The 25061-nt window shown below is 36.0% G+C and overlaps 1 non-coding gene across 1 annotated transcript; it reads left to right on the top strand.

The window, feature by feature from the left end:
- The first annotated feature begins 13343 nt into the window (after positions 1-13343).
- Positions 13344-13446, top strand: LOC127133649 (small nucleolar RNA R71). The gene has a single exon (XR_007807601.1). It is a non-coding gene; the product is annotated as a small nucleolar RNA R71 (small nucleolar RNA).
- Positions 13447-25061: the final 11615 nt, after the last annotated feature.

The raw sequence follows: 25061 nt of genomic DNA, 5'->3' as shown, positions 1-25061 counted from the left end.
GGATTGTTGAATTCGTGTGGAAATCAAGTGCGCAAGTTCAAGAACTCAAGAATGGCAAATGCAAATTGAGCTAGATCTACACGTTTCCAAGCTTCAATTTCTTCATCAAACATCATCACAAGCATTATAGATTGGATTTGGATCATTCAAAGCTTCAGATCGTGCGAATTCAAGGATCTGCTCTTCAAGAGGTCAAGTTTCGAATCTCTTAATTCTCAAATTCATTAGCATATTCTTGTAGATCTCATGTTGCTGATGATTCTGGTGAAAATTTCATGAAAAATGATGCATTATTGAGTGAGTTATGTGTGAATAAAGTTTTGTGCACAAATATTCTCTTGCTCGATTCTCTTTGATCTTGTGGAATTAGGATTAGATATGAGTTGATCTATGTTGTACGTGATGAGAGCTTTATGATGATATAAGATTTTTAGAATTCTGGAAAATTCTGGAAATTTGGCTTTGAATGTTGCTACTGTTCATCTTCATCTTCATGAGGAAGATGAAGATCTTCATCCTAGCGTCGGAGTAGCGACGGTTTTGCGTCCAATTGATTTTCGCTAGGGTTTGCAGGCAAAACGGTGCCGTTTTGTGATGGCGCGCTCATTTTTGAAATGCTACTCGATTCGATTCCTGGCGTGCTACAATTTTCAAATTCATTCAGCATTATTACCTTTCCCTCCAAATTACATGCTACATGATTCATTTTGATTTTCATTTCTTATGTCAACTTTAAAAATTCATATAAAATTGAAAAATGATCCAAAAAATGCCTGGTTTTTTGCTACTTGTTCCTTAAGATGTCTAGAATTTTATGATGTTAAATTTTGAAGTTGTGCATGGCTGGATTTTGAATGGTGTTAGACTCTTTGATCATATGTGCATTTGTGACCTTGCTCCATTCATCTTATTGTGAAATGCTTGATTTTAATCCAATGGACATGAAATTTTACATGATGATTCTAGACACATTGATGGATGTTTTAGGCTTGGTTTGGTATTTTTCTCATTTACCATTTCTGTTTTATGCACATGTTTGAATGGTGTGACAATTTGTGTCACACCTTTGGATGTCTAACTTGTGCAATTTAATTTCCATGCCAAATGATCTTTGATGCTTATGATTTTTTGTATGATGATCTTGTTGGATGTGTTGAATGTTCATGAATTTTTCCAAAATTATTTGAATCATTTCTGTTTTGATTTGGAATTTTCATTCTTAATGATCAAATATGAGCTTTGAAATTGTCATTAACTTCCTTTGCACATGAAATGCCTTTGCTTGATGATTTTGATTTGGTCCTTTTTAGGACATGTTAATATGTGTTTGAAGTTGCCTTGTGTTGAATTTCAACTCCTGTTTTGAATTTTTTCTTCACCTTTGACCCTAGGCTTTGACCTAGTGGTTTATACTTACATGTGAGCTTTGAATTTGAGGACCAAGCACCTAATCTCCATGGTTGATGATGCTTCATCATTTGAATGTTGATATTGGTTTTTGATTGCTAACATTTGTTTGTTTTGTAGGTTGATGATAATTCACTTGTGTTTGCCTTATGGCTTATGTGTTGTACATTGGGATTGTCTGTTTGTTGTTGACTGTTTGTCTGAACACTGTACTGATTTGTTTAGTTGTTTACACAGGTACCTAAGTTGCTTTAAGTTCATTTGAACTTTGCTTTGCTTTTGCTTGTGGTTGGCATACCACTTAGGTATAATCCCTAATCTTCATGTAGTCTGGAAGACCTGTCATGTTACTTTGGCAGGCACCTGTCTGAAGCCCTCCTTAAGAGGCCATGTTTTTGTTTGTTTAATTTTGTGCCAAGCAGGTTAAGTCCTCTTAAGAGACAATTGACAGATAAAAGGGATGTGTAATCCATCCCCTGCTATTCTGTTGTGTCATTCATCTTGCTCACACAAGTGTTGATGCACTTTGAATAAAAAACCCAAAATCTTGTCCATAGAGTCAGTCATTTGTGGAGAAGAGTTCCTTCATTCTGAACTCCCACACCTTCTATTTGATTAAAGCTCTCCCAGGCCAGGGATAAGAGCTATGAGGCACACCCCTCATCTCCATTTCATCTGCTTCACCCTAACTCTCAATGTTAGGGTTAAGAGCTCAAAACACCCCATTCCAGTTGGCTTGTTTCTAAAGCCTAACCTTGCTTGAGCCTATTGATTGTGTATAGTGTATGTTAACTGATTGCTTGATTGCTTGTTTGTTCATCTGTGCATAATTGTTTGTGTGTGCCTTTGTGCATTTGTTTTCATCAATTGTATATCATTTCATGATCATTGTTCATACTTTGTGACATTTTGTTTTGTCCATTGAGGAGTCAATTGTAAGTCCAGCTATTGGCAGTTGTTTCCTATGATCTGGTAGGATTTGGAACTAAGACCATTAATTGGCATTCCTTTCCTTGGAGTCGAGTGTAAGACCATTTATTGGAAACTTGTTTCCTCTTGCTTATTGCATTGTTTCCTTTGCTTTGTGAGACTAGTATAAGTCCATTGATTGGCATCTGGTATCCATATTTGTTTTGTGAGACTAGTGTAAGTCCATAGATTGGCATCTGGTATCCATATTTTCTTTGCTTTGTGAGGCTAGTATAAGTCCATTGATTGGCATCTGGTTTCCTTATGTTGTTTATCTGTTATTTGCTTGTTGCCTTTTCCAAAGGGAATCACTTGGATCATCTACATATGATCTCAAGAGGTGAACATCTAAGAAGTTTTACATCCCTTAACCTCCCACCCTTTTTGTTCTTTAAACCTCCATTTGCATCTTTACCTCAAAACCAGAAAACTTTTGTGCAAACATTTCTCACTTGTTTTCAAAACTAGAAACCTAGGCCTTAAGCCTCTGATTTTCAAAACTTCATTTTCATAATACTTCTTCTGAATTGAACTTAATGTCAACTTTGACTTCATTTTTGTGAATAATTCCAAATGGTTAATTTCACTCACTCAATTGCTTTTGTGGCCTTTGTCCACTTGTTAATCAATGTTTTCATGCATTAGCTATAGATCTGAATTATCATAGTGGTTGATGTAAATCTCACCACATCCTTAGTGATTGAATTGTAAGACTTCCTTGCTTATTATAGGGCATGGTCCCTCACTAGCAAGTTGAAGCTGTTCTCACATGGTGGATAGTTGGTTCAGGTTGAGTTTTCTCCCGTTGGTAATGAAAGACCTTAGGGCTTTTGTTTAAAATCAATCCACTTACTGTTTGGAAATTTTTTAGCCGAACTACGGCGTTTTGATCCTTATCTTTCATGAAAGGTACGTAGGCAATGGGTTTCATCCATCCAAACACAAAAATAATAAAAATTGTATATTCTTTTCTCATCCCTTCCATCAATGTTTGCACAAAAATCTTTCATAAACAAATAATTGATACAACAAGTTGTGAAAAGAGGTTCCCTTAGAGTACTAAGGATGTTGTGGGTGCCTAACACCTTCCCACAACATAATTACCCCCTTACCCAGATCTCTGACCTTTTCATTAGTTTTCTATGTGTAAAACTTCTTAGGCTTTTGTTCGCTTTTTAGCCATTCCTTTGGATAAATAAAAGTGCGGTGGCGACTCGATTCATTGTATGCTTTGCTTTTGATTTAATCAATAAATCATAAAGTGACGAATACACCGCTACACTTACCCATACATAATCACCATAAGGAACATCATAGTTTCTTATATAACAACATTAGGAGTGTGACCTTTTGTATTACAATAAGAATATGTAGATATAAAAACATGATTCCTTTTATAGACATAACGATTATTTCTAACATAATACCTTTTAGGATAAATTACATCATGCACTTTCTTAGTTTCCATATTGTTGAATTTGTTCCTAGTAGCTTTAACAAAGATAATGTGACTTTTACTCGATTTATCAAATTTGGAGAGCCCAAATCCACATTTATCTTTTGAGTATCTTTATTTAGTAAGCCCATCATCCAAACCAATTTGACATTTTTCATATTTCTTGATCGGTTGATTTAATTTAACAATATTATATTCAAGAAATTGACATTTATTACATGCTAATTTTTTTACTTGATCTAATTCCACTTTTATGTAATTAGACTTACTTTATAGAGATAAAATGATTTTATTTTGATTTGAATGTTTTCTAAAAAAAATTCAAACATTTCTCATATAATTAATGAAAAACATCTTGTAATTCATCGTATAAAGGTATATCATTAATTTTGGAATCACTAACCTCATTTTCTTCATCATCAGAATGGTGTGAAATCATTAATGTCATGTTTTCTTCCTCTTCATATGGAGACGAACTTATCCTATTGCATCCCATATCACATATGCTTTATTTGTACTTTTGTACTTCTTGCTATTAACTTTGTTCTTCTTTAGAAGTGTAGAGCATTCACTTTTGACATGTCCTCGTCTTCCACATTCAAAGCAAGTAACATTACTTTTTGGTGCTTCTTTTTGACCGATTTCCTTTGTCCTCTCCTTCCTGAAAAACTTTTCAAATTTCTTGATTAGAGCATTATCTTCATCACTAGTGGATTGAGATTCATCATCTTGATTATTATGATGGTTTTTTACTCTAGTTTTTAAAGCAAGACTTTTGGGTTTATTTTATGAATTTTCATGCTTTTCTAGCCTTTCAAGTTTTATCACATGTTCTTGAAGTTTTCCGAACAATGCGGCCGAAGATATTTTGGAGAGACTTTTCTTTTTGATATTGCCTCCACCTTTGGTTACCACGCCCTTGTCAATGATCTAAGAATTTTGAGAATCCAATCATCATTTGTAAATGTTTTTCCAAGGGCCATCAAATGATTTGTTAAGTACAAGAATCTCTTTTGCAAATCGAGAATTGATTCACCAGGCTGCATTCCAAACAATTTATATTCTTGTGATAAATTGTTTAATTTAGATATTTTTAACCCTACCGCGCCTTCATGTGTCACTTCTAAAGTATCCCAAATTTATTTTGATGTTTTTCAATTTGAAATACGAAAGAATTCATCCATATCTAGTGCATATGCAAAAAAATTCTTTGCCTTTTTATCATACAAAACTTTCTTCTTATCTTCATTGTTCCAAGAGCTTTTCACTTTTGGTTGTTCTACATTATTTATAACAACGGTAAGAATGAATGGACCATTTTCAACAACACCCCATATTTTGTCTCCCTGTGATTCTAGATACATTTGCATGCGAATTTTCCAGAAGTCATAATATTCACTAATGAAACATGGAAGTTTGTTCCTGTTGCCACCATCTGCAAAAACAAGATTAACGGAAGGCACAATTTCCATATCAAGGAGCAAGTTACCTTAACCTTCTCTGGTTCCAATTGTAACTATGAGAGTGTGCCTAAGAGAGGGGGGGGGGGGGGGGGATTAGGTTTTAAAACTTTTTTTGGTTGTTTTGCAGATTCTTTTATTCTTTTATTTTTCCGAAAGAATTACGATGATTGTATGAATAAACATGCAGAAAAATAAAAGTGCAGAAACAATAAAGATCACAAAGATATATCATGGTTCCCCTTTCCAAACAAGGATAGTCCACTCCCTCTACACCCCGTGAATGATTTTACTATATTAGATATTTGTACAAGTCTCACACCAATACCTCTCTCACAATCTTCTAACATAAACACCAAGCCTATGGTGAACTTTGAATCTCTCTGATTCAAATGACATTTTCCCACAAATACAAAGAACGCCACTTCCTATTTATAAACACCTGTAGAAAGTAGTACAATAACTTTCCTTACAGATAAAATAACCATAAACTTGGTGAATAACTTAAAGAAAATAGATAAAATGAATACATATAGATTTGTATGCTTTTTCAATATTCTGGAAATATAATCTTCTCTTTCCAAAAGAACAACTCAAGAATATATAAACATTAAGTGCTTAAAGGTTCATGAAACTTTTTCTCAAATGAATGAAATTTATGCAGTAAAATTTTTCTCTGTCATAATTAATGAACACTTAAAAACAAATGAATTGTTTTGAGAAATTTGCCAAAAGATGTGATTTGAAATCTGAAAATCTTGTTTTAAATACATCACAAGATGCCTATTGATGTAGAAATGATTAAAAAATTATCATGAGAATTTTCAATGCTTTGGAAAAGGTATCACAATCATATTTAATGAAGAGGTATGCAATGTTTCATAATTTTCAAAATGTTTCAGGATGTTAATCAATTGATCTAGGATATCAATCGATTGACTCAATTCCAACGTTAAAATAAAATAAAATTTTCACTATGTCAATCATTTGAAATATATAAGTAAATCATTTGACTAGATTGGTTTTTCAATTTATTTTTGTAGAGAGCATGCCAATCGATTGAATGCTAGGGGTCAATTGATTGACCTCCTTAAAAACTTGAAATTTTTTCTAGTTAAAGATGCAAATTGAAGTCATTTGATGCAAAAATGTTAGGAATAATTTAGATGAAAATATTTGAGCACCTAAAGTATGTACACAGATGAATTGTCATTGGGACCTTATTACATGATCAAATCTCTTGAATTTCAAAGCTTAAGAAATCTTGATACTAGATTCCAATCTTTTTCTTCTGTGATCTTTCTTCTTTATAAACTTTTGTCTTCATCAAAACCAAACTATGATAGATTATGAACATCTTCTTCATAGTTTCTCTGCTTTTTCCAGTTAATCACTTCCTTAGTATAAATTCATGCTCAAACCTGATAATTTCATGTTATGCTAGGATACTTGGTTTTTCTGTAATGACTGCTCAACTCTTGAGTGATTCGTATAATATTTGGTTTTTTCTTGGAATTAGAGTATCATCGGATCATTTAAGTTATGGGCTCAACCTTTCGAACACATACGTTCATTCAGTTTGCATGAATCCTTGATCAAATTCAGTTGTCCTTATTTTAGGTTGTCACACCATCTAGACCTATCTATTTTCTTTACCAACTGATTTGAATCCTATAAACTCAAAAAGGTTACCATAAATATGTTTATTCTTGGAAAATGATTTGCATCAATGGTCGTTTCAGTCATCCCTTTTATCAACTAACTTGAAAATGCCCATCCTTGTAGCATTTTGTATGGATTTCCAAAAGATTATTCAATTAGTCGTAAAATGATTTTATGAGTTGCATAACTCATTATATCTTTTTCCTTTAATATACTTGGATAAAGGTATTTTATGATGATCTAATTGTTGAATGGGCTTATATTTAAAATGATAATCAAATATATGGCCAACCTTGGTGATATCAAATGAGCATTCAAACTTTTCTCTAACGAATCAATGCCATTTCCCTTTAGCATGCCTCAAGGCAAGACACAAGTATTTCATTTTAGGGTCTCAATTGTTAATAAGCCAGACATGGAATAAGTTGTCATGTCATTAGGATATTACCTTATATCAACATCTAACACATTTTCTTTCTTTCTCTTGAATTAATTGCTCAATATGTACTACTCTGAGTATAAACACATTCAAGTAATTGTAGGCTTTCCATACTAACTTCTCCCTTACTTGAGTATGCATGCCATTAATGGTCATTGATGCATACTCAACATAAAGGAATTAGTCATGATATTTTCCTTCCTTTTCATGAATCTCTCTATGAAATTAGAAGCCGATTCACCCACTTGTTGTTTCAAATTTATCAAATAAACACTTGTGACTTCAGGATGAGGCTAATAGAACTTGTCAATTAAATAACTATCCATGTCATCCCAAATGTGCATCGAGTTTGGTGGACAAGAGGAATACCATGAAAATGATTGGAGAGCAATTGTAGTTTGTGGAATTCATATAGATTTCCCACACTGCATTATACGATAAATATTTCAATGTAAGCCTTAGTCGGCTTGTCATTTTCCATAGGAAAGGTAGTAAAGTCACGAGTCATATAACCTTTAAACAAAGCTATTTATTCGTCCATCCACTAAAGATATGACTTCATATACATAGGCCTATCAAGGGGTTTCTATTGTATCCCAAAATATATATTGGTAGTTGTTAAGAATGTGTGATTTGGCCTAACTCAACCCTACAAAACCGGTTGGTAGAGTGAGGGTTGTCCCCACTTATAAAGTCATGTTCAGGCCATATATTGTCCGATGTGGGACTCTTAACACACCCCCTCATGCCCAGGACTAGACATCTGGTGGGTGGCCCGACCACATTTCTTAACATGACATCAGAGCCTCGTTTAAGATCCGGTGGGCCACCTATTATGATTTCCGCTATCGGACCACCCACCATTTATTTCCACGCTCCAGATGTCCAGTCCTGGGCGTGAGGGGGTGTGTTAAGAGTCCCACATCAGAAAATATATGGTCTGAACATGTGTTTATAAATGGAGACAGTCCTCACTCTACCAACCGGTTTTGTAGGGTTGAGTTAGGCTAAACCACGCATTCTTAACAGTAGTAATGACTATGAGGTTAGGATAAAACAACAGTTGTCCAAGATGTCACACCTAGATGATGCCACATGTTACTGAGAGGATTGTGGAGCCCTTGCTGATAGGCCGCAAGTATACAACTATATCAATGTAGTATAAAATATTGTCAAATCCATACATCAATTGCCAATTACCGTTATCTATTGTTCCTGTGTTTATCTAAGGCTATGGGAATGGTTGGTTTTTACCCAAAAAATGAAAATAATGGATATAAATCAATATTAGTAACGAGAGACCAAAACATTGATTTATATCTACCTATGTCACTCATACAATTTAAAACATTTAATCATAACGAGAACTTTATTTTTGTAGAAAAAACTAAATTAGAGATACCGTGCACTTTCGTTGGTCCGTAATGGATTTCAAACCCCTATTTGCCTACTCGAAACTACAATAAAAATTCCTTTTAGAAATATAGTAAATTCTTAATTATTTAAAAATTCTTTTGCTATTTGATAATTAAAAATATGAATTTTCTAAGTCCAATACTGGTTTCGCTCTTTGGATGCGTAAACGGTATTTCGGTGTTTCTACTTTCATAGTAAAGCTTTAATTTTAAAGATAGAAAGTTCATAATAGAAGTTTATGTATTCTCTCAATCGATTCTAACCCGCTAACGCATGACCATCCGAATCTACCGTTCAAACTTCTATGTCATATACAACCCTGTTGGTGTGTAAATGGTATCTTGATGTTTCTAGTTTCATAGCAAACACATTTTATTTTAGAAACAAAAGTTACGAAAAAGTACATTGATTCTCGTTACGATTAACTAATTATGAAATTTGTACGAGTTTCGTTAGTATGAAGGTCCTCCAATTTCAGATTCAATTAGACTACTCAGACATACCGAATAAACATAAACAACGTACTTTTTATGAATACATAATTAAAGCAATAAAGAAAAAGAACCTGGAATTTAATTGCAAGAATTTGATAAATAAATTGCTCCGAAGGGAGACTTTGTTCGGAATACAATAATGCAGAATGTAAAAGCAACAATAAAATAACTTTAATAGTGTAGAAAAATAAAACCAAGAATGCAAATAATAAAACTTGCATGCAATTCCAATGCATATTTTTTATGCTTTAAAATGAGTAATTCTTGTGCTAGTAAGCTTGGATTCTATTTCAATTCATTACATAGTTATTTATAGGTAAATTCACACTCAGAAAGTGGCTAAAATCATGCAGAAATAGTCTAAAATGTCCCAAAATTATTGAAGTATCAGTTGACAAAAATCTGGAACGTGGCTGATCCAAGCGTCATGGTGTATGACGGACTGCCCGTTATGACATGCTGGAGGATAAGTATTTGAATCCAGGACCCATGGCGGGCATCATCCTAGCTGACAATATTTCCATCATGGACTTCAAGAAAGCGCCCTCTCTTTTTCTTGAAGGCTATGACGGTAAGCTTAATGAGGAACATGGCAGGCGTAATGGCCTTAGCCATCATACCCTTTTGTATATTTTTCTCCGTTTTCATTCACTTTCTTTCGTAACTAGTGGAAATCATTTGTACCCGAATGCAAAGTAAAAAGTCAAATAACTGAAGCAAAAGTAACCTAAAAGACACTAAAACAAATAACGACCGAGTCAATTAAAATGGTAAAAACGTATGTTATCAAACTCCCCCACACTTGAATTGTTGCTTGTCCTAAAGTAACTTAGCTTGCATAAAGATAAAGTAAATGCAATGACATACATGTGAGAAGAGCTCGTGAAAAATAACAACACTAATGCTCATACGTGATCCCAAATTTGAATCGGCTAGAGGTTAATTATATAGGTACTCAAGTTAACACCAAGGATATTGTAGAAACACAAACCACGAATTACGAACAAAAGTATCCCACCTAACATACCAATTTAAATCATGGCCTTGTACCTAAGTTGCTTTATCCTATTCTTTCATCTCCTTTCATTCAGGACAACCACATTAAGGCATTTAATATAAGGATAATCATCGCACACACGTAACAAAAAAACTGAAGAATTTTTATTTATTTATTTATTTATTAATGCTTACACATAATTATTTTGATCATGAGCATACAAAAAGAATGATTTTTTGTATGTATGATAGGATTCGACCAGCAGTTGGTTAAGTAATCAGGTGAGGGTTACCAAACTTAGTAGGTGCAGTTGCATTTTACTGCCTTTTTAAAAAAAAAATTCAAAAATTTCAAATTTTCCTTAGCTAACCAAACTTATTGTGCGAATAAAAAATATGTATGATTGTATAAATAAACTACTCATATATTACTTCAAAAACGGATCTAGAGACTATGTTACAAGGAAGATCTAAATCGATATCCTATTTGAGAGGCTATAGGTGTTCGAATAATACTGATTTTGTCAAAAATTTCCCAGGGTCCTTAACCTTAGCATTTCCTTCTTTGAAACCCGATATACTTCTGTAGTGAACTACTAATCATAAGCCTTTTATAAAAAAAATTAATTTGGATCAAGAATAGGGAAAACAAACAACATAAGCAGAAATCACACGCATAAATGATTCGACAATACATACAATGACTCAATGACAACTAAATAGGAGAAATAACATAAAAGTACAAAACTAAAAAGTAGGGAAATCCTAACTAGAATATAGTAAATCTAACTAAAAAGCGGGAAATCCCCCCACTTAAATCCTACATTGTCTTCAATGTTAAGGAATAAAACTAGGAGAAAGGAAAGATAGAACCTGGAGCGAGATCAATATTTATGTTATGAAAACATGAAATTGATATTGGTGCCAATAGATCTTGTTATTTTCCTGAAAAAACAAAAACAAAGAGAAATTAGTAAAAACCCGTGGGTTGCCTCCCACACAATGCTTTATTTAAAGTCGGTTAACTTGACTTGCTTGACTCTCTAAATCAAGAGGGTGCCTTTTTCAACTCTGAATCCTCAACACCATGCCCAACAACTTTAGGGATCCATTTGAACATTTCCAACCATTTCGCATGTATTATTCCCTTATCTTTCTGTCTTTTACAGGGAGGTTCATACTTGAGTTCTGGTGGTAGAGGTTTCTTCTTCACCTTTCGGATCGTCTCGTGTGTTAGAATTAAGCTTTATTTCTTGAAGTTATGATTGGGATATCCATATAACACCTTCTCATATGCCTAAACTCCTTTATCTTTTCTATCTTGGATGATATAACTCACCAAACCGACTTTTACTATGTTAGGGGGAACTTATTCGGAGGGGGACTCATCGACATGGCTTTCAACTATGTCGAATATGCTATAAGAATTCTTGAAAAGGGTAATTTTTATCAATTTGGACAATTGGAACTCGATATTTTCATCTTATGCTTCTAATGTGAGCTTCCCACGCTTAACATATATGACTTCTATGGTTGTGGTGAGGAAAGGGTCTTCCTAATAGAATTGGGATTTTAGTGTCTTCATGTATATCCATCACAACAAAGTCCGTAGGGATGATCAATTTTCCTATCCTTATATGCTCATCTTTTGCAATTCCTACAGGATACTTGAACAATATATCTGCCAGCTGTAGAGACATTCTAGTGGGCTTATTACATCAAGGCCTAGTTTTTCATAGACGGACAAAGGCATCAAAATCACACTCACCTTTATATCACGCAAAGTTTTTTTGAAACTCATTTGTCTATAACACAGGGGACTGAAAAGCTCCCAGGATCTTTTAATTTCGGAGGCAACTCATTTTAGATGACATCACTGCACTCTTTTATCAGCACTACAATTTCGGTATCTCCAAGTTTCCACTTGTTTGATAGAATTTCCTTAAGAAATTTGACATAAGATGAAATTTGTGACAACACCTCAATGAAAGGGATGCTGATATACAATTTTTACAAAACCTCAACTAACTTTCTAAAATGGTCTTCATTCTTCACTTTCACTAATAGTAGTGAAAACAAAATGAGAGGTTTATATGGCAAGGGAGGCACAAATGACTTTTCCTATTCTTTCTCGACTACCTCCTCTTCATGTGGTGTTGACTTTCCTTATTTTTCAGGTTGCACAAACACACTCTCCATATCCTTTCCTTCATACCTCTTATTAGCATTTACCTCAATCTCTTTGCAACTTTGCGACATTATAGCATTCACATGCTCTTTTGGTCGGGTTTAGGTTTCCCTGGAAAATTTCTAGCAGGGGATCTTGTAGACGCTTGTTGTTGGACTACTTATGAAATCTGAGTTTCAAGCATCATGTTGTGAGTAGCCATGACATCAACTTTAGACGCGAGGTGTCTTATCAATTCATTGATATGGATGTTATGGTTCTTAAAGTCCTCGTTTTGTCGGGTTTAGGTCATGATGAAATTATCCATCATTACCTTGAGGTTTGACTTTCTAGGAGAATCATGGGCACCCATTTGTCCTTGAAGTCCGAGAGGAGCGGAAGGTGATGCGAGACTATTGACAAACGTATGATTGTTGTTCTTATAGGAGAAATTGAGATGATTTCTCCATCTAGGATTATAGGTGTTGGAGTATAGGTTCCCTTGTTGGGCATAGTTTACCTAGTATGGGACTAATTTAGTTAATAATTGACACTTAACACAAATGTGTCCAAGGACTCCACAGATATTGCGAATGGGGGTTACAGTAGTTGCAATGGCAACATGGGTGATGCTTAGGTTATGATTGTCTGGGTCAAAGCATCCAATTTTGTGTTCCTGTGGTCGAAGCTACTAACTTCATACATACCACCCCCTGGTCGTTCTTATCAACTGGAGCGCATTTGTTCCACCACTGGTAATGATTCTGATCCATTGAATGACTTGTTCATGAGATCCCCTATTCTAGCAGCATCTATGGTCATTCTCCTCTTATAGAGTAGATAATTGTACAAGGTGTGAATTATCATCCATTTTTATAATCCGTGATGTGGGCATGCTTTCATTAGCTCCTTAAATCACTCTCATGCTTCAAAGAGCGATTCGTTCTTCTTCCTGAAGTAGGTAATCTAGTTCCTAATTTATGTCGTCTTGCTCTGCGGGAAATATATAGTGAGTAATGCTTTCTTAAGCTCATCCCATGTCGTAATGGAATTAGACAGTAGGGATTGTAGCCACGATTAGGCTCGGTCCCTGAGGGATAATGGAAATAAATGTAGGCGAATGGCTTCGAGATTGACGTTGTTGTTCTTGAGTGTATTAGTGAATTGCACGAAGACAGAAAGGTGCAAGTTCGGATCCTCCGCCCAATTTCCAAAGAATTGGTTTTGCTTCACTATCTGCAACAAAGAGGGTTTAAGTTCGAAATTATTCACCGCAATCGCAGGGCGAACAATGCTTGAATGAGGCCCCTCGTCAGAGGGCATACCAAAATCCTTAAGCATGTAGTTGTCACTTTTCACCATTTTTCGTTGGATTTGTTGTGATCGGCGTCTTACACGAAGGTAGCGCTCGATTTGGTTGATCGATTAGGATAAATTCATTGTGCTTCAGGTTCTTCGCATACAATAGAAAGTCGGAAAAATTAAAAAAAACATAATTTTACCTTAGTCTATACAACGAAACAACGGTATCACGATATTGAAAAAATTTGGTCATTGACAACGACGCCAAAAACTTGATAAGCCGTAAGTATACGATTATATCAATATAGTATAAAAGATTATCGAATCTATAGAGACCAGTTTCCAATTACTGTTATCTATTGTTCCAATGTTTATTTAAGGTTATACGAATGGTTGGTTTTTACTCGAAAAAATGAAAATAATGGTTTTAAATCAATATTAATAACTAGACTAAACTGTTGATTTTCGTCTACCTATTTCATTCATATAATTTACAACATTTAATCATAACAAAAACTTTACTTTTGTAGAAAAAAGACTAAATTAGAGATACCGCCTGCTTTCGCCACTCCGTTACCAAATTTTTAAACCCGTAATTGCCTACTTTCGTAGTGCGAAACTACAAGTTAAAAATTCCTTTTTAAAATATAATAAATTCTTATTTAATTAAAAATTCTTTCTCTGTTTGATAATTAAAAATCTGAATTTTTTAAGTCCAATACCGTTTTCGCTCTTTCGATGTGTGAATGTTTTTTTAGTGTTTCTACTTTCATAGTAAAGCTTTAATTTTAAAAATAGAATGTTTATAATAGAAGCTTATATATTCTCTCAATCAATTCTGATCCACTTCGCATGACCATCAGAATCTATCGTTTGAACTTCTATGTCAGATACATCCCTGTTAGTGCGTAAAAGGTATCTCGGGGTTTCTACTTTTGTAGCAAACATATTTTATTTTAGAAACAAAAGTTATGAAATAGTACTTTAATTCTAGTTATGATTAACTAATTATGCAATTTGTACGAGTTTCGGCGATATGACAATCCTCCCGTTTCAGACTCAATTAGACTACTCAGACATACCAAATAAACCTAAACATCACACTTTTTGTGAATATATAATTAAAGTAGTAAAGAAAAAGAACCTGTAATTTAATTACAAACTGAATCTGATAAATACATTTTTTTTGAAGGGAGGGTTTTTTCTAAATACAACAATGCGAAATGTAGCAAAATAAATCTAACAGTGCAGAAAAATAACTCCAAGAATACAGAAAATAAAACTTGCATAAAATTCGAATGCATAACTTTTATCCTTTAAAATGAGTAACTCTAGTGCTAGTAATCATGGATCATGTTTCGATTCATTAGATAGCTATTTATAGGCAAATTCGCACTCTGAAAGTGGCTAAAATCGTGTAAAACGTCCCAGAATCATGGAAGTAGCAGTTGAGAAAAATATGGAACGTGGTTGAATGAAGAAAGGGAATAATATGAAGTAGGAGGGGAATGGATCAAAACACAAATTGGTCAAAGGAGGACTTTTACAAATTAATATTATTCATTTATTTTGGGAGATGGAATGTACATTCCATCAATCCCCTAAATCCCATGATATTAATTTGACAAAGTCAAATCAACCTTTACCAAGGCCCAACAACAAGAGTCAAACATAAACAAGTCATCACAATTGGTCAACAAATTATTTGGCATTTATTCAAATTAAAATACTAAAATAGTGCATTTAAATTAAATATGGTTTATCCAATTCCTAAAATCTCATCAAAACACCAAAGAAATGGCCATGAGATTTATCATAGGTCAAACAAGGTCAAAGGACCTTGGAGAAAAAATTTCATAATTTCTGGACATTTAAAAATATTTTTAAACAATTAAAAAAAAATGCAAAATCAATTAATTCATGAAAAATATTAATAATGATCCAAAAAATAATTTTAATTCAGAATATGAAAGTGAAAAATAATTGAATTTTTTTGATGAAAGTCCCATATTTTTTGGATCAATATTGAATTTAATATGAATTATTGAAAATAATGCAATTAAAATGAAAATTAAAATATCAGAAAAAACGTGGACCACTTGATCTCCCTCATTAATTGATGTGGCAGATCAAGTGGCCAGAAACACGCTATGCACGATGGACATGAGTCAGCGCGCCATAACATTTGTATTCAAGAGGAACGATCGCGATTAAAACAAATTAGATGGATCCTATGGTTGTGAGACATGCCAGCGCATGGCCGGAGCTGTAGCTCCGGTCTTCTTCTTCGGTGGACCTCACCGGACTGGTCCACCTTCAACCATCACCAAAATTAAAAACAAGGATATGATTTCAAAGTAAAAATGGCACTGAGCTCGAATCTGGTCTCAATTCACTCTAACTCCAAGTATATTGAGAGATACATGAAGTTGAAATTTGAGGTACATGAACTGAGTTGCTTCAATTTGGCCTCAAAGCAACTCAATCTTCTTGCCTACATTGGTAGGACTTCAGACAACCAAAGAATCAATAGAATTGAGCAAGAATTTGAGAGAATCGAAGAGATCAAAATTTCTGGAAAATACCTTCAATGGAGGTCTGAATTCAACTGATCTTGCTCTTGCTCGTGCTTGATCTCACTCCAAATGCTTGCAGAAGAAGGATTGAATGTTCAAAAGGTTGTGGATTCCTGGAAATTTGAATTTTAAAACAGTGGAAATTCAACCTCAAATTCAAATGAATTTCTCAGGTTTATCCTTTGCAATGTGAGGGTTAGAGATGGGGGATCAAAGCTGGCGCGAATGTCTGTTGATTGCTGAGCATATGAGGCTCTATTTATAGCTGAATCCATTGCTTTTTGCGCGAATGTCTGTTGATTGCTGAGCATATGGGTGCATGGGCGCGCATAGGCCCATAAAATCATTGCCATAAGTCCACAAAGAGTGTGAGATGATCTGAATTCAGCTTGGATTGCAAGGCAAGTGTACATTTTGATTTGAAGTTTGATCCTTGCCAAGTGATGACACCATCTTCATGCCATGCGCAACCAAGTCATTCCTTGTCCAAAATGAATGAATTTGAGATCTTTGGAAAGGTGAGATCAAGAGGAACAACTTTCATGTTCAACACTTTTCCATTTGGAGTTTGTAACTTAAAGAAATTAGAGGTGGAAGTTTGGAAATGTTTGACATATCAAAATTTTTCTAAGTGTCAAGCCATATGTCTCAATATTCCACCTTGCTTAACTTTTTATATGAGCTTCAAATGAGAAAAGTGTATTCATCAAAGTTGTATCTCTCTCAAAGACCTTCAAAATGGTCACCAATTTCATGTCATTTGGATTTGAAATGATAGAGTTATGCATTCTTGAAGTTTGGAAAAATCACTTGATCAATGGTCTAGGTCAAAAGTGACCTATAATGTAACCTCATATCACATGCTCAAAAAAGTTGAATTAACTCCCAATCCAAACATCAAAGTTTAAGTAGACACATTGAATTTGATTTTGCAAGTTGTAAATCTTTCATCTCATAAAAATTGAGCAAGTTATGGCCTTGGGAAGTTGACTTTCAAATTAGGGTTTAGACAAAATGACCTATAATGTTTCAACCTAGAAAATGATTTTCCAAGCAAAACTAGCTCTATGTCTCAACATGAAAGTTGTTTGGAATGTCATTTAGAGTATGTTTTCTATGGGAATAATTTTCATATGGTGAAAATTGTAGGAGATAGGGTCTAGGAAGACCCAGTTTTGATTAGATGAATCCATCTGGCCAACCACCATCAACCAACTTGCTAACTTCCAATTCTCTTGACTTTCTTGGCTCATGGTAGATCATATATGCCTAAGATGATGAATTTTGAAGTGTCCCTTGAGAAATTTGATCAATTGGTGAGATAGCTTGTTGGAGAAGTTACTCAAGATACCCAATCAAACTAGGGTTTCCAAGGCAAATCACCCTTAAACTCTTGAAGAAAACTTGATTAATATAACATGTAGAGAACATTGGGACTCATATATGATGCTCATAAACATTCTTGAATCAACTCTTGGTTGTGCTCTTTGTTCCTGAGGGTCTCAAACCCTAGATGTGAACTTGATAAATCAATGGAGATCATGCCCTTCCTACAAAAGAGTTAGGCAAATGCAAAGACATATTTTTGATATTTTGGTTAATGAAATGATAAAATACAAGTATGATACAATCACAAAGTGCTTGGTGATCTCTCCCAGAACAAAACCAATGAAGGAGGGAGGATGCCAAGGTATGATCCCAATGCTAATGCTTATGATGAAATTACATGAGGGATCTTAGGGTCAAGATTGGGGTCTTACACTAAGACACTACCTTTAATTGCTTTTTGAGATCAGTATTCAATATCATACTCAGATAACAACATCTGCCAATGGGCAACCCTTCTAGTTAAAGCAGGCTTTTCAAAAATATACTTGATTGGATCCATTTTGGATATCAACCAAGTAGTATGATTCAACATATACTGACGCAGACGCTTAGCATCCCAAGCCAATGCATAACAAGTTTTTTCTAGCATAGAATACCGAGTCTCACAGTCGGTGAACTTCTTACTAAGGTAGTAAATAACATATTCTTTATTTCCAATTTCGTCTTGTTGACCAAGAACACAACCCATACTCTCTTCGAGCACAGTCAAATACATGATCAAAGGTCTTCCTTCCACAGGCGGAGACAGAATTGGAGACTCGAGCAGATACTCTTTGATATTGTCAAAAGCTTTCTGGCAATCTTTGGTCTAATCACAAGACTGATCTTTCTGAAGAAGCTTGAATATAGGCGCACACGTGGCAGTCATATGAAAAATGAATCTTAAGATATAGTTCAAGCGGTCGAGAAAACCTCTGACTTGCTTCTCAGTTTTGGGCGCAAACATTTCTTGTATTGGTTTGACCTTGGCAGGATCAACTTTAATACCCTTCTCGCTGACAATAAAGCCCAACAACTTACCAGAAAGAACACCAAACGTACACTTATTGGGATTCAAGCGGAGTTTATACTTCCTTAAATGCTGAAATAACTTCAACAAATGCTCAACATGTTCCTCTTCATCTCTTGATTTGGCAATCATATCATCAACATAGACTTTAATCTCTTTATGCATCATATCATGAAAAAGAGTGGTCATTGCTCTCTGGTATGTTGCACCAGCATTCTTTAAATCGAAAGGCATAACTCTATAACAGAAAGTTCCCCAGGGTGTAATGAATGTGGTCTTCTCCATATCCTCGGGTGCCGTCTTGATCTGATTATAACCGGAAAATCCATCCATAAACGAAAAGACTTTGAATTTAGTTGTATTATCTACCAACATATCAATGTGTGGTAGAGGGAAATCATCTTTTGGACTGGATTTGTTCAAATCCCTATAATCGACACACATACGGACTTTTCCATCCTTCTTCGGAACAAGCACAATATTGGCCACCCACTATGGATACTCAACGGTAACAAGAAAACCAGCATCAATATGCTTTTTCACTTCTTCTTTGATCTTTACTTCCATGTCAGGAGGAGTCCTCCTCAACTTCTACTTGACTGGCGGGCATTCTGGCTTCAACGACAATCTATGCTCTACAATCTCAGAATCCAAACCAGGCATGTCTTGATAGGACCAAGCAAACATATCTGAATACTTTTGGAGAAGATCAATCAACCCCTTCTTAACTTCTGGACACAGTTGGGACCCAATCTTGACTTCCTTCACATCATCTTCAGAACCCAAGTTGACTAGCTCAATCTGCTCTTCGAATGGCTGAATGGCTTTTTCCTCGTGCTCAAGTAGACGAGACAATTCATCATACATTTCTTCATCAATTTCTTCCTCAGCCTCAAACACAGGGAAATCAAAGTTTGGAGAGGGAGTAGGGTCATTGTATTCAATGGGTTTGGAAACCATCCTGCATAATGATTTGATGTTTTGATTTTAGAGAAATGAATTGTGACAAAATATTATGCAGATGGACAATTATTATTTATTTTAGGTTTTTTGTGATTACCATTTTCAGAAAAGCAAAAAGTAAAAATAAAACATCATAGATGTGGATGAATACAATTGCATTTTATTGATGATAATTTGAAAAATTCCCAATAATGTTCACTTCCCCCTTAAGCATAGGAGAAGGATTTTTCTACAAAAAATAAAAAAAAGAAAATTACTTAGAACGATGGACAATAACAGGAACATCAACAGCAACCCAATCGTTGCAAGTCTTGCCATGCGTCACAATATTGGCGCAGTCTTCATCTTCATCGCCTTCGATCACAACAACTGAGTGTTGTTCATTACCATGGATGAACCCTCCGCTACGGGAACTCGGTTTCACTTATTCAGTCTTCAATTTAAACGACTTTTGCTGGAATCCCAATCTGTCACTGTTCTTGTTCTCGACGACCTCTACCATACGACCCCACTGATCTGTATTGCCATCTTCAATAATTTTCTGCGCGTCTTTGAAAGAAGACATCGGTGCCCCAATTTTCTTTACCTTAGCAATAGACAAGGCTTGGAACGGAGTTCCTACCTCTTCCTTAGTTTCAACGTACGTGAAAGATGACAAATGGCTCACCAACAATGCTTTCTCTCCACCTACAATGACAAGCTTTCGATTCTTCACAAACTTCAGTTTCTGATGCAGAGTAGATATTACAACTCTAGCTTCATGGATCCATGGCCTTCCCAACAAGAAGCTATAGGCCGGGTGGATATCCATTACTTGAAAAGTAATTTGAAAATCACTCGGATCTATCTTCACTGGAAGGTCCACTTCTCCTATGACAGTCTTGCGAGAACCATCAAATGCTTTGACGATCACGCCACTATATCTCATCGGGGCACCTTGGTAGGATAATCTGGACATAGTTGATTTGGGGAGTTCATTCAAAGAAGAACCAATATCAACCAACACATTTGACAATGCATCTTCCTTGCAATTCATCGATATATGCAGTTCCAGGTTGTGATTTCTGCCTTCCTCGGGAAAATCTTCATCATAAAACTCAAGTTGTTGCAGGAAGTAATGTTAGCCACAATATGGTCAAACTGATCCACGGTCACATCATGCTCAACGTAGGCTTGCTCCAACACTCTTTGCAATGCTTCTCTATGCGCTTCAGAATTCATTAGCAGAGACAACATTGAAATCTTCGAAGGAGTTTGGAGCAGCTGCTCTACCATATTAAATTCACTCTTATTAATTAATCTTAGTACCTCATCATCATCGTTAGGCTTCAATTTGCTAGATTCACCAGACTGACACATTGGAGCACTAAATGGGCTTACCGTAGGTACATCCACCTTCTTACCAACTGAAACATCTTCAATCACTTCTTTCGGGAAAACGGGATTGAAAACACGACCACTAATGGTCACCTTCATGATATCTGCAATATTCACAACATAATTGGTCGTGGGCAATGGAACCTCTTGACCATTCTCCACTATTATAACATTATATTGGTACGGAACAGCTCTATCGGATTCATACGGGACCGGGCCCGCTAACCGTATCACTAACGGTGATACCTATCTATTGACGTTGTTACTGCTGTTGCTGTCAAATTGAATCACTACCCACTATGGGATTTTAAACACTGGAATAATTACATTGACATAATCTATATCCCTCGATTGTTGAATTTGGATTACATTCTCATCTATCAACTTCTGGATATCTCTCTTGACGATCAAACACCCACGGGGGTTCACACTACAAATTGCACAACCATCATGGCCATCCTCACAATGACTGATGATACACATGGTCCTATGCATCTCCATCAAGGACCTACGAATACGTCGTACATCAAATACTCAGAAATTTCCTGGACAACCATCTACCATATTAATAGAGGAATTACCATGAGCAGGAAACAAATTGGCTTTCACATTCGGCGCACGGTCTTCAAAGGACACCATCCCACTCTTCACAAGCTTTTTTAACTCATACTTCAACGGGTAACAACTCTCGATATCATGGTTGGGAGCTCCTTGATGAAAGGAACAACGGAGTTCGGGCTTATACCACCATGGAAGTGGTTCTGGAATTTGAGGTGGATTCCTTGGTTGGAGTAGGTTCTTGAGAACCAAAGATGGGTAGAGTTCGGTGTATGACATAGGAATAGGGTCAAAAGAGACCTTCTTCCTCATGAAATTTTGTTGTTATTGATTATTGTTGTTGTTGTAATTGTTGGTTCTTTGTTGTGGTTGTTGTTGACGTTGTTGTTGAACTGACATCGATTGATTGTTTGAATTGTTTGAAAATACTGGAATAACTGATGAAACCTGATGGTGATGCTGACGCGGTTGCAGATTTCTTTTGACATGAGGCCTCCTCTGCCTCCCTACTGATACTGCATTGGTTTCCCCTTCATTCTTTCTGGAGAAACTGCTTCCATATTTCTTGCTATATGACACCTCTTCTTTAGACAAACGTCCCTCTCGGACTCATTCCTCTAATCTCATCCCCATGTTTACCATCTCGGTAAAGTCACTGGCGACACTGGCAATCATGTGTTCATAATAAAAGGAACTCAGGGTCTTTAGGAAAATTTTCGTCATCTTCTTTTCTTCCAACGGAGGATTAATATGAGCGACAAGCTCTCTCCACCTCTAAGCATACTCTTTGAATGTCTCTTTTTCCTTTTGAGACATAGACCTCAGTTGGTCTCTATCTGGCGCCATGTCCACATTGTACTTATATTGTTTCACAAAAGCTTCACCCAAATTGTTAAACGTGTGAATACTTGCACTATCCAGCCCCATGTACCATCTCAAAGCGGCACCAATCAGACTGTCTTGGATGTAGTGAATCAATAACTGATCATTATCAGTTTGAGTTGACATTTTCCTGGCATAGATAACAAGGTGGCTAAGTGGACAAGTATTTCCCTTATACTTTTCAAAGTCAGGGACTTTGAACTTTATCGGGATCTTGACGTTTGGCACTAAGCAAAGTTCAGCAGCACTTTTACCGAACAAATCTTTTCCTCTCAATGTCTTCAATTCCTTTCGCAGCTCAAGGAACTGATCCTTCATCTCGTCTATCTTCTCATAAACATCAGGGCCCTCAGACGACTCAGAATGATGGTGTCCTCAACACGAGGCAGAGTATGAACAACTGGAGGAGGCACATACATGACCGGGCTAGATGTCAGCATAGAAGAAAATGTATGTGCAAACCCTTCAGGCATAAAGTTCGGTGGCATTCCCCACAGGAATCGAACAGGCATAGTTGGACCGGACTGAGTAGTAGCAACCGGAACAGTTGAGGTAGTAACCTCTAAGATGACAGTCCTCTGGGGAGGAGGAGTTACGGGAGTTGGAGAAGACTGATTCTGAACAGCTAGAACAGACTCCATCATAGCAGTTAAACGAGCAATCTCATCCTTCAATTCTCGGTTCTCTTGCTCTAAGTGCTCCATGATTCTGGGTTAATTGGCACGAGTGTTGTATCAGCGAGTTAGCTTGGCTGAAGCACAGAAGAATAACCAGTAAAACATCTGGCGGAAGAAAACCTGTTTATGAAAATGATGCATGAAGTGCAGTGTTTTATTTATTTTTTATTTTCAAGGAACATACTATTTTATTTGTAGATATATAACAACAATAGTAACAATTTGATTGACCATAAAAATCTCTTTTATTCATATAATTTGGAAGCATTACACTGAGTATAATTTCAAAAACCAAAATACAAATACAAGAGAAAAGGAAACTAATCATCCTAAGGATCCCCTATCAACAGTGTCAGATGAACTGGCTGCAGGTACATACTTCCTTTGGATGCGTCGTATTTCAGACCCAAAAGATGTCATCATCTGAGCCTTCTTGAGGACAAGCTGATCAACAATCTTCTTCCAAGCACCGGAAGGCTGAGGCATACTAGAGGAAGATGGACCCTTTGGCTCTCTCTGTCTCTTCACTACTCGGTCTTCAAGAAGTTCAATAAGTGCATCTTTATCCTTGGACTCAAGCTGTAACTCCTCATGCTTTTGGCTCAAATCATGGAACCACTCTTTCCACATATCCTTCTCTTGCTTCATCTTGGCGAGTGCGTCTTCCAACTCCTCTACATCTTGGTTAAGGGGAGTTAATGGCTCAGCCACAACCATAGACATAGGTCTCTCACAAGCATATGGCATCTTCAATTCTAAAGCTCTCCTCTTTACCCAAGTAGTGTAAGCTTCCAAAGCAACACAGTTGCGCGGACCAAGCTCGGATCTTCCTTTCCTATGCACATTATACCAAGCATGAATCATCTTCTGCTTCAAATGTTGGGGATCTTTACCCTCTTGATAGAAAAGACCTTCTAACTGAGTGTTATTAGGCTTGTCTCTCAAGGGGAACCCAAGTTGACAACGAGCCAAAGCAGGGTTGTAGTTGATTCCTCCTTGTGTACCAATAAGAGGCACATTAGAGAATTCACCATAACTAACAAAAATATCCAGGTTACTCAATGCAGAGTCATACCAAACTATATCATCATTAGTGAGAGACATAAGTCTCTGAGACCACTGTAGACATTGTTTATTCTCCACAAAAGCAGGCGTCTGAGGCAAGTGCGGAATAAACCACTTGTCCAGAAGAGGAACACAACACACAATAGTTCCACCACTTTTAGAATTCCTCAAATGCAAGCAGAAGTACATATCACCCAATAAAGTAGGCATAGGATTCCCAATCAAGATGATTCTAATGGCGTTAACATCAACAAACCTGTCAATGTTAGGGAACAAAGCTAAACCATAGATGAGCAATACAAAGATGGTTTCGAAAGCATCCACACTACCGGCTCGGGCAAAGGCAGTAGCTTTCCCAATAAGGAGCTCAGAAGTCAACCCAAAAATTCCTCCTTTCTTCACCCAATGAGCCTTAATCTTAGACTTCTTCAGATGAAGAGCTTCAACTATGATATGAGATCTGGGAATCTCCTCCAATCCATTAAAAGGAACTTTATCAGAAACGGGTATTCCCAAGAGATGGGCATACTTCTCTAACGCAGGCATAAGCTGATAATCGGGAAAACTGAAGCAACGGTAGAGAGGGTCATAAAACTGAACCAACACACTCAAGAGTCCTTCAACTATATCAATAGATAACACAGATAGAAGCTTCCCATGACGTTGCTTGAAATCCAAGGGATCTAATACAAAATATGATAGCTTCCTTAGCTCTTTTAGACTGGGACATCTGAAACTGTACTTCTTAGTGTTCCTTCATCCACAATCCATGGTCTGAAAATATTTGAAAATAAAAC

This window comes from Lathyrus oleraceus, chromosome 3, assembly GCF_024323335.1.
Source record: "Lathyrus oleraceus cultivar Zhongwan6 chromosome 3, CAAS_Psat_ZW6_1.0, whole genome shotgun sequence".
Classification (NCBI taxonomy): domain Eukaryota; kingdom Viridiplantae; phylum Streptophyta; class Magnoliopsida; order Fabales; family Fabaceae; genus Lathyrus; species Lathyrus oleraceus.
This window is presented reverse-complemented; position numbering and strand designations above follow the sequence as displayed.